The sequence below is a fragment of the Pleurodeles waltl genome, chromosome 1_2 (genome assembly GCF_031143425.1).
Source record: "Pleurodeles waltl isolate 20211129_DDA chromosome 1_2, aPleWal1.hap1.20221129, whole genome shotgun sequence".
Lineage (NCBI taxonomy): Eukaryota > Metazoa > Chordata > Amphibia > Caudata > Salamandridae > Pleurodeles > Pleurodeles waltl.
In genome coordinates this window covers 345,368,246-345,384,242 of record NC_090437.1, presented here as the reverse complement: position 1 = coordinate 345,384,242, position 15,997 = coordinate 345,368,246, and the positions used below count along the sequence as shown (strand labels likewise).

Below are 15,997 nucleotides of genomic sequence, written 5' to 3'. Positions count from 1 at the left end.
TGGGTAAAATAGATTGACAGAATGATGATGGGCTAGGTCCACCGCGACTTTCCCGGGATCTCGGAGCTTGCGAATGGAGAGTACGGAGGTGTGGAAACAGCGTTGGCGGTACTAGTGATGGTATGAGTGAAGTTAGGGTTTTGCGCTTGCACAGCTTATTGCCGCAGGGTGTGTGAAAAGGCTGCGAGGATTTTTCTTTTTAGGGGATAGCGGAGGTGCGACTCCGAGTGTAGAAGTAGAGAAGTCGTCGAACTTCATAGAAATAGCGGAGGTGCGGCTCCGAGTGTGAGAGTAGGGAAGTCGTCGAACTTCATGTGCGTGTGGCGCTTTGTGCATAAAAAGGTCCACGTGGTTGTTGTTGTTGAGACGGGCCCTGCGAGGTCAAGAGACTCCGGAGTATGTTGATCCATGTTGTGGTCTGGGCGGTTTAGTAGGTTGATTGGGCGTGGTCAACGAGTCGGTACGTGTGTTAGGGAGTGAAAGGAACTTCGACTTCGGGCTTTGACAAGATTCTAAGTGCACTAGAATAGATCATTGACAAGTTGAGAGTAGGTCTGCGGGTCAGATTTGCTTGCAAACGTGGGGACTGAGAAAGACGGAATAGCGGCCGAGGCTAGTGAAAGGTCCCTAAGGTCCTGAAGCGACTGTGTTACCCTTCCTGTAGTAAACCGACAGATCTGTTTTATTTTTGGTAGCTCGCGATACATGCAAAAGTTGTTACGAAAAGAGGTGAATGAAGGAGGACTAGCCGCGAGGCTTTGTCAGCCGCAGTGTGTGAGTGTGACGTCACTAGGAGCCGCGCTGGGATAGGTTGGTTGCAGAGAAGGGTCGCGCACGGATTGGACGCAGTCCGTGGGACTCGGTTGGAAGGGGAAAGGCAAGCGAAGAGTATTCCGGGAATTAAAGTCACCTATTGATTACAAACTTTGTGAAATAAAAGACGAGAAAATGAAATTCTTTAAAGCATTCAGGAGTGCGATGAAGGGGGAGTCTTACATTAAAGCGAGCGTAGGAGAGGAGACGCCGCCCGAGGGTACACCAGCTTACATTGTAATGGAAGAGAAGGGGGTAGCTCCGTGTCTTTGGCTAAAGCAATGGCACAAACTGACAGAGAAACATGGGAGCGTAGCGTTCCCGATACATGGGACATTCAATATAAGGATCCTAGAGAATTTGAGGTTCACGATGTACGACATGAAGGTACCTCCAAGGCCAGCACAGTTTGAGGCTCTGGCAATTTGGGAACTAATGGCTAGACAGCAACAGCAAAAGAAGTTCGAGACCAGAATGAGGAAGGTAGAAAAGACACTAGCGGATGCTAGGTGGGATAATGCGCAGAAGGTGTGGAGGTCAGATGTATTGCAGGGGATAAAATTGTTCCCCGCAATTACTAAGGAAGAAGAGGAGGTAGGTAAGAAAGCTACCTGTAAGACAGACAGGAAGTGTTCAAAGGATAGAGAGGATGAGGAAAAATTGAGAAGAGAAGAGGAGTTAGAGGATGAGGAGTTAATAATGCAATTGTTGAACGACCGTCCACCGCCTTATGCGGAGAATGGACAAGGTCCAAGTACCAGTTCTGCCCCTCCGGCATCGGTACAGAACAGTGAAACCCAGAGTTCAGGAGCGTCATCGGGATCTAAGGACCCGAGTTTATTGTTCACCCCGCAGATACCGCAGGTTAGGAGAATATATCCAGATGTGCCCGTGTTGAAACCAGCAGAAAATTATCAGCCGCAGATGCCAGGGTACTACAGCAGTGACAATAGTGCAGGAATGATTATAGATCCAACCGTAAGGGGAGGACAGAATGGTCACAACCCAACAATGGCACAAGCTGAATCAAATCAGTTTTTGATGCCTCAAAAGCAGATGCAGGGAGGAAACGCACATGTTCAGATGACGGGGAGTCAGATGGGCATGCCGGTAATGATGACCCATGGTGTGGGCATGAACATGCCTCAGAACATGGGGAATGGACAAAACCCAGATGCGATATCACTACCCATTACTGTAGGTCCACCGGTACCTTTGTACAGTCAGCCTAACTTAGGTATGAGCGGTCAGGGATTAATGCTGCAGAATGGGACAGAGAGGAGGTGCATAGAAAACACTCCAGGGATAACTCCGATAGCGGCTCAGCCAAATGGATCCGGATCCTTGATGGAGTTTAGTCCCATATGTGCTCAGTCAACGCTGGTGAGGTCAAGCCCCCCACTGATAATACCTCTGACATCGAACACTGAAAAGTTGCCGCAACCATCAATGGCAGTCGATGTGAATGCTACACTGATGGGGGTAAATGCGCAGCAGCTGACACAGTGGTTCAACAGTTTGAATTCCACGCAAAGTTCAGACAGTGGGAAAGGAGAAGATTACCTGAATAGGATGAGGCTGAACATGGAAGCACAAGAATTGGTGGAAGGGACTATGGGTGTGAATAGGTTAGAGTCCTACACGGAAGAAGAGCTGAGATACCTATGTCCAAAGATTACGAAGGAAGTGAACAAGGTACATAAAAGTTTGCAGGAAGTAGCGGACAGAAACGGGATTGACATAGGCAAGATGAAACACTTGAGCAGAAGCTATAGGTTGGATTTTGGGGCCACAGATTTTGAACACATGAGGTCAGCAGGCATGAAGGCACACCTTAGAGAATTGCTGCAGAGTGCCCAAGTGTGGAGGTGCTTAGACAAGTGGGAAAGCAGGTGGGTAAAGAGAAAGGAAAAGAGGAGGGACAGTGCTACAGAGCACAATGAGAAAAGACCACAGAGTAGTGATACAGTAACCATGTTACCAATGAGGGAGACAGCAGGGGGAAAATTAGTACATGTACCATGGCACAGAAGCGATATTCAGTCTTTTACGGATGATTTTCCCAAACTGAGAGAGAAACCGATTGAATGGTATCAGCAGACTGATAGGTTTGTGAAGCTTGCAAAATGTCTCTGGGAAGATCTGAATACTCTCTTTGAGATTGTAGTTCCGGCAGATTTGTGGGAGGATTGCAAAAGAGCGGTAGGTTGGCCGACAAGTGAACCAGAAAGAGACAGGGAAACGGGTGCACCATCACCTATGGTGATGAGCTTGTACTATAAGGTGATTGAGCATTTGAAGACGAAGGTACCCGCGAAAAATGTGGATTGGCAGAAGATCGATCGAACTGCCCAAGAGACTAAAGAATCGATTCATAGTTACTATGAGAGGTTGTTGAAGGCATTCAAGAATTACAGTGGCACGGAAACAATAGAGGCGAAGGACATGCTTCATTTTGTGTTCAGGTTTGTGGAAGGGCTGAGACCGGAGATAAGTCAGATGATAAAGTCGCATTTGATTTGTTGGCAATCGAAACCGATTGATGAGGTGTTGAATTATGCGAAATACTGTAGCGATGAAATCGAAGTAAAACAGAAAAAGTTGAAAGAGAAGGTGATGATGATGCAGCTTAAGGCAGCTCAAACAGGTTTACAAGGTTTGCAGGGTTTGCAAGGGATGCAAGGGTTCCAACAGCAGGTATCGCAACTGCAGCCGCAGTTGCAGGGAAACATGGCGTTTCAGCCACAGGCGAGAGGCAGAGGTAGAGGAGGTTTTGTGAATAATGGTCCGGATTTGAACACTGTTGTGACGGGTGTGCAGGCAATGAAGAAGGTGATGCCGTGTCACGTGTGCGGAATTGTAGGTCATTGGAAATGCGAGTGCCCGATGGTGGTGCAGGAAGGTGCAGGTGCAGGTGTTGGTCAGCAAAACAATGATGTCAATGCATTTCAGACAATGAGGGGACCGAAAATGAGAGGTCCAAGCCCAAATTTTCAAACCGTGAATCAATTGCAGGGATTGCAACCTATGCAGCCGCAGCAGATGCAGATGCCCCGTATGCAGATGACGCAAATGCAGCCAATGCAACAGCAGTTACCTATGGTACCTAATCAGCAAATGCAAATACCCTTGGCACCAATGAGTCAGCAGCAAGTGATGGTTCCTCCACAGGTCTCGGGTCAGGTAATGAGTACAAATGGCACCGTACAACAGTTCCCATTACACAGTGAGAGTGGAATAAACAATGTATGGGAGAGTGAAAGTTCAGAAGAAGAAGGAGATTGTGTGCTTGCAGCATCATTGGAAGTTGATCAAAAGGGTCCGTACGTAGAGGGAAGAGTAATGGGTCATCGTGTCTCGTTCTTGGTTGACACAGGAGTAACACGTTCAACTGTTAAGAGCAGTGAAGTACCAAATTTGCCACTCTCAGGGAGGACAGTTCAAGTGGTGGGAGTAGCAAACAGGCACCTGACGAACCCAATAACAGATCCGCTACCAGTCAGCATCGGTAACTATCAAGGGGTACATCAGTTTGTGGTATGTGACTCAAGCCCAATAGCACGGTTAGGGAGAGACCTATTGTGCAAATTGGGTTGTTCAATCATGTGTTCGAACGAAGGAATAACGATCCAGACGAGCAGTGATGGGGAAGAAGAGGACAGTGTAGAGGGGGATGAGGTGGAAACTGTAGATGAAGAGTATCCTCTGATTTGTCTTTTCCCGATGATAACTGAAGAAGATATTCCAGCTGAATTACGAGAGACAGTCGGAAAGGAAGTGTGGGACATGACTGGGAAAGAGGTGGGATTGATGAAAGGAGTGGAACCAGTGAAAGTGGCTGTAAAGCCCAATGCAATCTTTCCCCAGACCCCACAATACCACATGCCACAAGATACCCTCATGAAAGTTGCTCAACTTATTGACGAATTTGTAAAGCAGGGAGTACTGAAAGAAGTGTTAAGCAGTCCATGTAATTCACCAATAATGGGATTAATAAAGCCAAGTGGAAAGGTCCGACTCGTGCAGGACTTGAGGAAAATAAATGACATCATAGTCAAGTGCTGCCCAGTAGTACCGAATCCAGCTGTGATAATGTTCCAGATCCCTTGCGATGCTGAGTGGTTCTCAGTCATCGATTTGTCACAAGCATTCTTTTCTGTGCCTCTTCATGAGGACAGCCAATTCCTCTTTTGTTTCAAATTCCTAGACAGAGTATACAGTTGGTGTCGAATTCCTTAAGGGTTTTCTGAGTCACCGTCAATCTTCAATCAGATTCTAAAGAAAGATTTGGAAGCATTAGAATTGCCATTCGAGTCAACCCTAGTACAGTACATTCATGACTTATTGGTTGCATCAAAGACGGAAAGTGGCTGCACAGCCGATACCATTGCTCTGTTGAACCATTTGGGAAGGAATGGACATAAGGTGTCTCCTTCCAAATTGCAGTTCTGTCAGAAGAAAGTGAAATACTTGGGTCACCAAATAGAGAAAGGGTCACGGAGAATAATGAAGGAAAGAATAACAAGCGTACTTCAAATGAGTCCACCAAAGACAAGGAGGGAGGTGAGGAAGTTTTTGGGAATGGTGGGTTACTGTCGCCAGTGGATTCCCAACTTCTCCACTCTAGCAAAGCCTTTACTGAAACTGACCCAGAAGGATGTCTTGGACCAAATTGAACTGAAAGGAGATGAAATGGATGCTTTTGTTGAATTGAAAGAATGCATGTGCAGGGCTCCAGCTTTAGGTATGCCTGACTACACAAAGCCTTTCACATTGTTTTGTCATGAACGTGATGCATGTTCTTTGTCTGTCTTGACTCAAGCCCATGGTGGCGTAAACAGACCAGTAGCGTATTTTTCAGCTACTTTGGATCCGGTCGCAGCAGCACTCCCAGGGTGTTTGCGCGCCGTAGCAGCAGTTGGTATCAGCCTCACTCAGAGTGAAGGAATAGTGATGGGACACCCAGTAACAGTCATGGTCCCTCACTCAGTCGAGATACTTTTGACCCGCTCCCGAACGCAACACATGACTGGAGCAAGACTCACAAGGTATGAAACGATTATTCTGGGCTCACCGAACGTGCAGCTGAAAAGGTGCACTACGTTGAATCCAGCAACCTTGCTCCCTGGAGAAAATGCTGAAATTGAGAACGCTGAAGACGTCGAGCATGACTGCCTTCAGGTGACTGAATTTTGCACAAAACCTCGACCGGACATTAAAGATACTAAACTTGATGAAAATGACCAAATTCTTTTTGTTGATGGTTCATGTCTAAGAGACGGGATGGGGATTTTGAAAGCAGGATATGCTGTATGTACTGTAACAGGGGTCTTGGAAGCGGGATGGCTTCAAGGAGTCTATTCTGCACAAGTGGCAGAACTTGTAGCCCTTACAAGAGCATGTCAACTGTCTGCATTGATGAAAGTCACCATTTACACTGATAGTCAATACGGGTTTGGGATTGTGCATGACTTTGGACAACTATGGTCACAGAGAGGGTTCCTGACTTCTTCAGGATCCCCAGTGAAGAACGGGGAAAGGATAAGGGAATTGTTACACGCCATTCAAGTACCAGCCGAAGTTGCAGTGGTAAAGTGCAGTGCTCATACGAAAGGACAGGACTATGTCTCTCTGGGTAATGCATATGCGGATCAAGTCGCAAGATTTTGTGCCTTGAACTGTATATTACTTAGGGATGAATGGAATTCGATAAATGAGCCAGAACTCGAACCAGCTGAAGCATTTGCCTTGAAGGTCGTAGATACAATAGATGAACTAAAAGCATTACAAAATAATGTCAGGGAGGATGAAAGAGATTCCTGGATTAAATCACAATGTATAAAGAGACAAGACGAGTTATGGGTTTCACATGAGGGAAAATTTGTTTTGCCAAATGGTCTCTTATCACAGCTTGCGCGGTTCTATCATGGGCAAGCTCACCTAGGGAGAGATGCCATGATAAGATTGTTCAAAACTGATTGGTTTAACCCCAGATTTCGTCAAGCTGCAGAAGCAGTTTGTCATCGATGTGTCACTTGCCAGCAGATGAACCCAGGAAAGGGAACGGTTGTGAACGCGAGTCACATTGGTAGGGCAAGCGGGCCTTTTAGTCGAATGCAGATGGACTTCATTGAGATGCCTGTGCATGGAGGTCTGAAATATGTGTTGGTGATTGTGTGCATTTTTAGTCACTGGATTGAGGCATACCCCACACGTAGAAATGACAGCCTTACGGTTGCAAAGATATTGCTGAGAGAGTTGATACCACGCTTCGGATTCCCGATCTCTTTAGAATCAGATAGGGGAAGTCACTTCAATAACGAGGTGATAAAGTTACTTTGCGAAGCGCTGAACATTGAGCAAAAGCTGCATTGTAGCTATCGCCCTGAAGCCTCAGGACTGGTGGAGCAGATGAATGGTACACTGAAATCGAGAATGGCAAAAATATGTGCATCGACAAATTTGAAATGGCCTGACGCATTGCCCTTAGTACTAATGTCAATGAGAAATACTCCCGATAGAAAGACTGGATTGTCTCCGCATGAAATTCTCATGGGCAGGGCTATGAGACTTCCTGCAGTTCCCGCAAACGCGCTTTTGAATATTACAGATGATATGGTGTTAGACTACTGCAAAGGTCTGGCTGACGTGGTTCGCTCTTTTTCTCACCAGGTGGAAGCAACCACCTTGCCACCGATCCAAGGTCCAGGACACGCACTGAAAGCAGGTGACTGGGTCGTGGTAAAGAAGCATGTGAGAAAGTCGTGTCTGGAACCCCGTTGGAAAGGCCCTTTCCAAGTGATCCTGACGACAACTACCACTGTGAAGTGTGCGGGGGTTCCCAACTGGATTCACGCCAGTCACACAAAGAAGGTGTTGTGTCCCACAGATGAGGAAGTTGAAGCGCTGAAACTGCCAGTGCCTGATAAAACAGTGCTGAGTGCTGAGACAGAACAAAACCGAACTGAAAGCGGACAGGCAGAAGCAGGAGAGAGAGAGATATTATTGGAGGGCGAAGAGTCCGACTCACTTGGGGAAGACCAAGGAGAAAGTTCAGACAGCGACGAAGAAGCTGAAGGTGACAAAGAACCTGAAGCAGCTGAGGGTAGCAAAAAGCCTGAAGCAGCTGAAGGTGACAAAGAACCTGAAGCAGCTGAAAGTGATACAGAGCCTGACGAAAGTAACGTGAAGAAGGGCTCGAAAAAGGTGAAAAAGCAGGAGAGCCTGATCAGAGGAGGGCTTTCCCAGAAGCAGACGATCCCGAAAAAGAAAAGGAGAACGTGATTGATTCCCCAGAAGGAGGGGACAAGGCAGAACAGAACGAAAAAGTTCAAGCTTCCACAGAAAAGATTACAAGTCCATCAAATGGACACGGTGCAAAGAGAAGACTAAGTATTTCACCAATAAAAGAAAAGAGTAAAGAAAGTTTGAACGAAGGAGGAAGGCCGAAAGTGAAAGAGAAAAGAAAGGAAGTGACTGTTGTGGAACAATCGTCAAGTGAAGAAAAAGACTTGACAAAAGAGGAAAGTACCAGCGAAGCAGAGTCGAAAAGAGAAGCAAAATTGAAAAGGAAAAGGATACCAAACAGGAGATATTCCGGTCCTGAATGGGCGTATGCAGTCAATGACGATTGGACTGACGAGTTTGTATCTCTAAGCATCGAGAACGAAGAAGAAGAAGAGATACCAATAGAAAAGAAAAGTTTCATAGACTCTGTCGATTGAAAGGGTAATAAATGATATTGCTTGCTACAATCTAACGTGAAACAAACAACCAGCTGAGACATTGCTAAACCGGATGAGACACTTGCTAAACCGATAAAGACTGTGTTATTGCCGAATTGAGACAAATGCTGCTAACCGATAAGTGACCGGCCTCTTGAAGAAGACGGTGTGAACATTGCGCTCGTTCAGCTTTGTAACTGAATTGCTAAATAGTTTCATTTATAGGTGCTTCTAGCTCTCTGATTCTATACAGATCATGACTAGGTACGCTACGCAAAATAATAGAAAGAAATATTGTAAATATGTGTGTATAGGCTTGGTAATTGCATGTGTACTAATAATAATGGCAATTGTGCTTGGAATGCATGGAAAGGGTAAGAATGAGAATATTGAGGCTTCTACTTTTGCTCCTGTTACTGTCACTGAACTAACCCCATTGAAAAGACTGGCATTGGATGAGAGACTCTTGCATGATAAGAAAGAGCTTTCGTATAACGTTTTCTATCGTTTGCTAACAGAGTATGTTGAGACTATGGATGCGAAAGATTGTTATGTGTGTACACAGATACCGACATCAGTAAAGGAAGGGGTGACTTATCACCACATGCCTCTTACATACGGGATTACATGTAGTATAGTAATGTCTAGATTTTATGGTCAAACTAACATACAGTATTTTTACTCGAATTATGATGTTACTTTTGCTTATGTTCCTATAATAGCGCAGCTAAGCCAGATTGCTAAAGATTGGGATGCTAAGATAATGAGGGAATTTTTGGAGCCAATGCAACCTTTTGAAACGGCTCATGCTCATAGGGAGAACCTTACTTGCTCAGTCTCTGCAGTAGAGATAAGCTTTTTAGATCGCACAGATGATAGAAGGGCACAAATGAAGGCGAAATTAGAAAAAGAGCTACATAAGAGGACTTCAGTAGATAATTATGATTTTGCTGCTATAAAGACACAAGGGAAAATAGCTTTAGATGCTTGGCACGTAGGGAAATTTTGTATATATCGAGGTGAATCCTATTATGACAATATTTTTGTAGGAGCGAGTGAGTGTAAACATACGTTTATTTTTAAGGCCAAATGGACATTCATGATGAACGGACTTGATCCTGTCATTCCAGGTGTATATTACATTTGTGGGTATAATGCCTATTATCGTCTTCCAAAGGGATGGTGGGGAAGATGTTATTTGGGTATAGTGTTCCCAAAGGTTTATCAACTGGATGACCCATCGATGATTCAAAAGACACCTGGATCCCATCGTATCCAGAAAAGAGAGACCGCAGCTGCTGTGGTAGGAGATATATTTGGAGCCATGATTCCTTCATTGGGAGTTGTGTTGAATTCCATCAAGATAAGAAAGTTGTCTACTATAGTGGATAACATGTTGACAAAGTTTTCAGGTGCTATAATCCTGATAGATGCTGAACTAGCAGCGGAAAGAGCTATGACTCTTCAAAATAGGCTTGCTTTAGACATTCTTTTAGCAAAGGATGGAGGCGTTTGCAAAATGCTTGGTGCACGACACTGTTGTACCTATATACCCGACAATAGTGTGAAGATTAAAACTATGCTTGCTAATCTAACAAAAGAAAGTGCAGATTTGAAGGAATTGAAAGAACCAGGAGTGTGGGAGAAGGTTGGAAAGGGACTTGCTTCAGTGGGTCATTGGATTGGGGGAATTTGGAATGGAATACTATTGAAAATAATCGAAGGAATATTAATAGTAATAATTTGTGTATTTGGAATTTGGGGAATAAAAAGGGGAATAATAATGATTATGGAAAGAATTAAAAGAAGAGAAAATTATGAAAAGAATGGCAGAAGAATACAAAGCGCAAACTAGGGGAACTAAAAGAAAAAGGGAACAGACAGAATTTTAATGGAATAAAATTTGTGGGCATGATTTGGTGTGATGACAAGTAGTCATCAGAGGAGGGATTGATGAAGCAGAAAATGAAGGTTTTGATTTATTAACGCTTAAACGTAGTGCTGAAATAATCATGTGTGACTTTAACCGAACTAATAAAGATTGTACGGGGACAAAATGTGCCCTCAGAGTAGTTTGCCAACATTTATAAGCGTGCTTTATATAACGTGATGTATTAGAATTGCACTAATCCGACATAATCATAAACGTGTGCTACGATTTGCTTGTTTGAAATGTTTTAGCTTAGCATGACTTTAGCGGAGGCTTTGGCCTAGTTGCCTGGTCTCACGGTTTAGATGCTCGTATTTTTCCACTGTGCTAATAAACGTGTATTTTTGCTTGAAGCTGTACTTTTCCACAGAAACCGTTCACATGCTTATCTTAAGGTTTCGTGCCAGCCTGGCATATTTTCTCTTTACTTCAAGGTCGATTTGCAGGTGCGGACAATGGAGGCTCTGAAAGTGAGCTAATTGGTAGACAATGTTGCAACTTGCGTACCCATCTCCAAGGATAATGTGTGCTTAAGTAAAAGCTTGAGAACTGTCGTTTTTGATTGGACAATTTGAAGCTAACCTATGAACCCTCCAATGGAGACCCTACTGGATTCGAACTGTTGTCTATAAAACCCAGGTGCATGAGGAGAAATTAGGCCATTATTGGACATCCCGCCATTTTGACTTCGTAGCTATTATGGCCCACTTTGCTGCGACGCCATTTTGAAAGAGACTTTGATACTTTCTCAAATCGAGAGAAAGAGACTTTGATGATTCTGGCCCTAGAGACTTTAACTTTGATTTGATCCCTTTGCATGAAGTAGTAGTTTTACCTTGCCGCCGTGAGGCAACTGCCCCGTCCACCCCTGCCCCTTTGCCCCGTCCTATGCTGATCGAAAACGGTACCCATGATGACCGAAGAACGGTACCTGTGAGACGAAGACTTCCTTGTATGCTGATCGTAATTGGTAAATATGAAAGGAAATTGTAAAATTGCATTGTGTTTCTTTTAGGTAACCAACTGCTGATTTTGGTAAGATCCCTAGTTAGGAGTTTTCTAAATTAATGTTGCTAAATTGTTTTTGCATGAAGTCCCACATACCGATGCTAATTTGAGGTTAGACGAGGATTCCATATGTCGCACGATGCAATTTGAGATCTTGTTATGCTGACTAAATGTATGCGATTAGTTCATTACAGATTATCGTATTAGTGATTTGTATTGCTATTATTGAATGCCTTGTGATTCAAATGCTACATAGATTGCATCTGTTTCGTCGTTATGGACAGCTATTAATGTTCATTTACGTTTATCATTTGGTGTTGAGACACATATATATTGTGCTAGCTTTGCTAATATAGGGAAATAAAATTCACTAACTTTGAATAAACTGGTGTGGTTATTCCTGACTGAAAGGTCAGGGTTCGCCGAAATGTATTCTGGATTAATTGTTAAGCGTTATGTCGAACAAGGTATTGCTTATGTTCGTTATTGACTATTGATTTTAATGAAATTGATTGATTAAGAGTACAGAGAGTTCCCACTTAGTCAAAAGATTCATCGGCCTAAAGAGCGTCCGAACACAGGTAAATTATTGCTACGGACCGCTCTATCAGCAGCGAAGAAAGAAGGGCAGCGAAGAAAGAACACGGCATGCAGCGAAGAAGAAAGATGAAGCACAGCGAAGAAAGAAGACAGCATGTGGCGAAGAAGAAAGAAGACGCAAAAAAGACATAGAAGGAGGCAGGGAAGAAAGAAGATGTCAGCGAATAAAGAAGAATGCACGCAGAAAGAAAAAAGAAGTACCTTTAGCGCCAGAGAAAGGACACAGGCCAGTGTCCAAAGGCAAGTGACCGGATGGAGTACTTGGTCCAGAGGCAACACGACGGCATGAACGGCAAAGAAGACTGCAGGAAGTGGAGCAGACAACATGCTGGGCAATCAGAAGCACGTAAATCAGAGCAATGTTTGACCAAGCCATTGTTAAGTTCAGGTAAGTAAGGGACAGTTTCTAAGTCCCTTTTTAAGTTCTTTTTTAATCAACAACAGAGTTTGCAGGCACAGTATGCACGCATGCAGGCGAAACCTAAAAGAAAAACATGGCATCAGGTTATGTCCCCATCCCAAATTAACTCATCAGTCTTTCTTTACCCTCATTCTAGATCCTGTAGTGGGGCAGAAAGCCAACTAGAAACCACAGAAAATATTTTTTTTAAAGAAAGAAGGATTCAGGCTGTGATGCCACCCCATATCTTGATATCTTGCCCAATAGTGTTTCTGCCTCCCACCATCCCCTGGGAAGCAGACGGAGGGTTTAAACTCAATGTGCTCCTGGGAGCGCAGAAAGTCCACTAGCTGCCAGGGAAAAACGGCCCTAAGAAAGAAAGAAGAGGTTGGGGTGGCTCATCCTCATCGATTCAGTGGGCCATGCCCCCACCCCCATAATGGCCCACCTAGAGAAAGCAGTCTGGTGAAATGGTGAGATTTATCCCCACTTTGCCTTTTGGGACCAGAAAGCCTACTAGACACCAGGACAAAATGGCAAAAACAGAACACAGGCAGCTCACCTAAGCCATGGGCCATGCCCCTACATCATAATGGGCTCAACAGTCTTTCTGCCCCCCTTTCAAGGAGGCAGGTTTGAAGGTTTAACCCCAATCTGCAAGAAGGCCAGGATGCCTCTGGATGTTTAAAAATAAGAGCAATTGAGTGGGGCCTGCCAAGATCATGCCCAACAATCCTTTTGCTACTCTCCCCTGGAAGGATGACTGAGGTATTTACCTCAGTTTGCAGAAAGCCCATTACACCCACAGGCTTTTTTCTCTAAGTATTGGGCATTGGGCTGAAGTGCAAAGAACCACTGCAACACCTAAAGCACCAATATATTTCTTGCCCGCCAGGGAGGAATATTGAAGAATTTACTCCTAATCTGCTCCTGGCGGAGGGAGTGGGAGCAAAAAACAATCTACTGGATGGCAAGGAGCTTTTTAAAAATAAATAAAATGGGGCGCGCCTAGCTTATCCTGACAGTAGGCAGCAACCCCACCACTAAGGCCCTAACAATATTCTTTCCCCAAGCCCTAAAGTAATCCCATCCCCATAGGAAACAGAAGGGAATTTTGATTATTTTGGGGATAGTTTTGAAATATGTGCTGGCACAGAATGTGTAAAGCTCAATTTCCTCTCACTTCCTTTGATGATGGACTGCACTATTTGGAATCTACGTCAGCCAGCAGCCAAGGAACCCTATAACTCCTGGGCATTTATGAAACCTACAAGATTCAGACGAATTGAAGGTAATGTGGCTTGTGTGGCTGTCACTACTTTTTGACCCAGAATGCCATTCAAATGTTAGACTTTGACAAAAATCACTATCTTCCTCGTACTTGTATCAGGAAAAGTTTCCGAAATAGAGGAGGGCCAAAAAAAAAAGTCCAGGCACCCAGCGTTCTCAAACTTCTTCCAATAAACCAGTAGCAAACTTGTGTGCAATATACTTTTGGCTGGTGAGAACCAGAAGCAGCTATGCACTCTTCAAGTTGTGTTGTATTCTGCTGGACGAGGAGTGAAAACCATTGTAAAACTTGCTCATTTTCTCCAGTTCTTAAAAGCCTGGACTGGTTGTCAATTAACTCCAGAGTTAAATGTAAGTTGCTGGCAAATGTGCATAAGGTATTGCATGGAAACGGTCTCAAGTATCTTAAATCTTAGTACTTTAGAAGCCCTGTCAAATGCTCTGTTCTAGATTATTTAAAAAATCCACTGTACCAGCGGAGAACCAAAAGGGTCAGAGTGGCAAGTGGTGTATGTGTCACCCAAGCAGCCAAAGCATTGAATGAACTGCCAGATGTTCTCAGAGCAAACAGACCACCCGGGTGGATGCTAGAAACCAGCACTTTCTGACAGGGCAGTTTTTGATCATGTTCTCTTTTGTCCTTGGATGTCAGTTTGGGTTCCAAGCTCTTTGTGAACTGATGATGATGAATAATCTTTTCTTGTCACCGTGATACATCGGCAGACAAATTAGCAGACACCTTCTTGGTAAAAAGTGGCACACATATAAACTTTGTAAATATTATTTGATTTACTTGATTATTACATGAATGTTAGTAAAAGGTTTATCTTGATAACCAAAAGCAAATGTTGTTTTATACAGATAGAAAAGTCCAACTACCAACAGCTGGGAATTGAGAAACAACTGCTCACATGTGGTTGCAAACAGCCACCAATAATCTTGAACTGATCTACCTCCTTCCATATACAGAAGAAATAAAAGAAGGATATGAAGCTTTGGTGCAGGGACTGTAAAAGACTGAAAAGGTGAGCCGCCATAATCTGATCTGAAAGCAGCACACCTTCTTAGGAGAAGTGCTAAATCCATGGCCTTAGCTCCAAAACAAAAACACAATGAGAATTTCAGCAGCAGTGAGGGGGGTGTTGAATTTATCTACCATATAAGCTTCAGGTAACTAGAAAATACATGTTTTGGTCCTCAAAATTTACAGAAAAAACTACACCGTAGATATATTAAAAAACAGAGATTAAGGTCGCAGAAAATCCTTAGAAAAAATATTTAAAGCATTCGACCCCCTGTTTTGTCTGATACAGAAATGCAGACCTTTGTGCAGACACACACATATTAATACAACTTTTGATTTAGGTTATTTTATTAGGTATGTTGTTGAAGCAATGTAATTATAAAGCACATAACCAAGCAATGGGGAATGACTTAAATTTAAGGAAGAGCATGCAAGGTGTATAAAGATTTTGGGTAATCAATCCTGCGGTGCTAGGATAGTTAATAGACCCGTCATGCAACATTTCGTGAAGTGCAGTGAGGAAGGGACGCTTTGGTTGTAGGTCATTATGGGATGCTTCAGATATACTGTGATGCTGTGCCATGGAGGTCGGGAAAGGTAGGTGAGGTCATTAGAAGGCGCCATATTAAATAATACATTCCTTGAAAGGTAATAAGCTTCTATATGCTCTTGTACAAAAGTGTTTGAACAGGGATGGTTTAGGGCGGTGCGAGGGTGCTGACCTCAGGGAGGCACTGTCTTTCGCAACAACTTAGAAGCTTGCGATTTAAAAGCACCTCCTGAAATGTTTCCTGTGCGTCTAGCCTTCAGGAGGCAATTAAAATGTTCCTGTTAGGGAGAGAGATGGGAGTTTTGTCTAGTGGCAGCTTTGACTGGCCATAAAGCAGCATAGAGGATTAATATGCAGAGCGTTAATATGCCTGCTGCAAAGAACAGAACTATATTTTATGTGCATAGCTGAGTGGATTAGTAAAGCCAGCCTTTACAAGATCTTTAAAACAAATGAATGTATGTGAAAGGGGGGCTATGGAGAGATGAGGGGCACATTTGCTGGGTGGTAGTGCCAGATTCCGAGGAGGTGGTCACTGGGGGGGGTGCCAAAACAGATCATCGCACAGGGCGCCACCAGCGCTAAAGTAGGCCCTGTGTTTGAAGATTTGGTAATCAATCCTTCTGACCAATATGGGGTTGGCACTCAAGAAACTTTC

General features: G+C 43.9%; 1 protein-coding gene across 15 annotated transcripts in view; it reads right to left on the bottom strand.

The window, feature by feature from the left end:
- The window catches only part of BNC2 (basonuclin zinc finger protein 2), a 1,044,043-nt gene that overhangs the window by 926,194 nt on the left and 101,852 nt on the right, over positions 1-15,997 (bottom strand). The window lies entirely within an intron of this gene.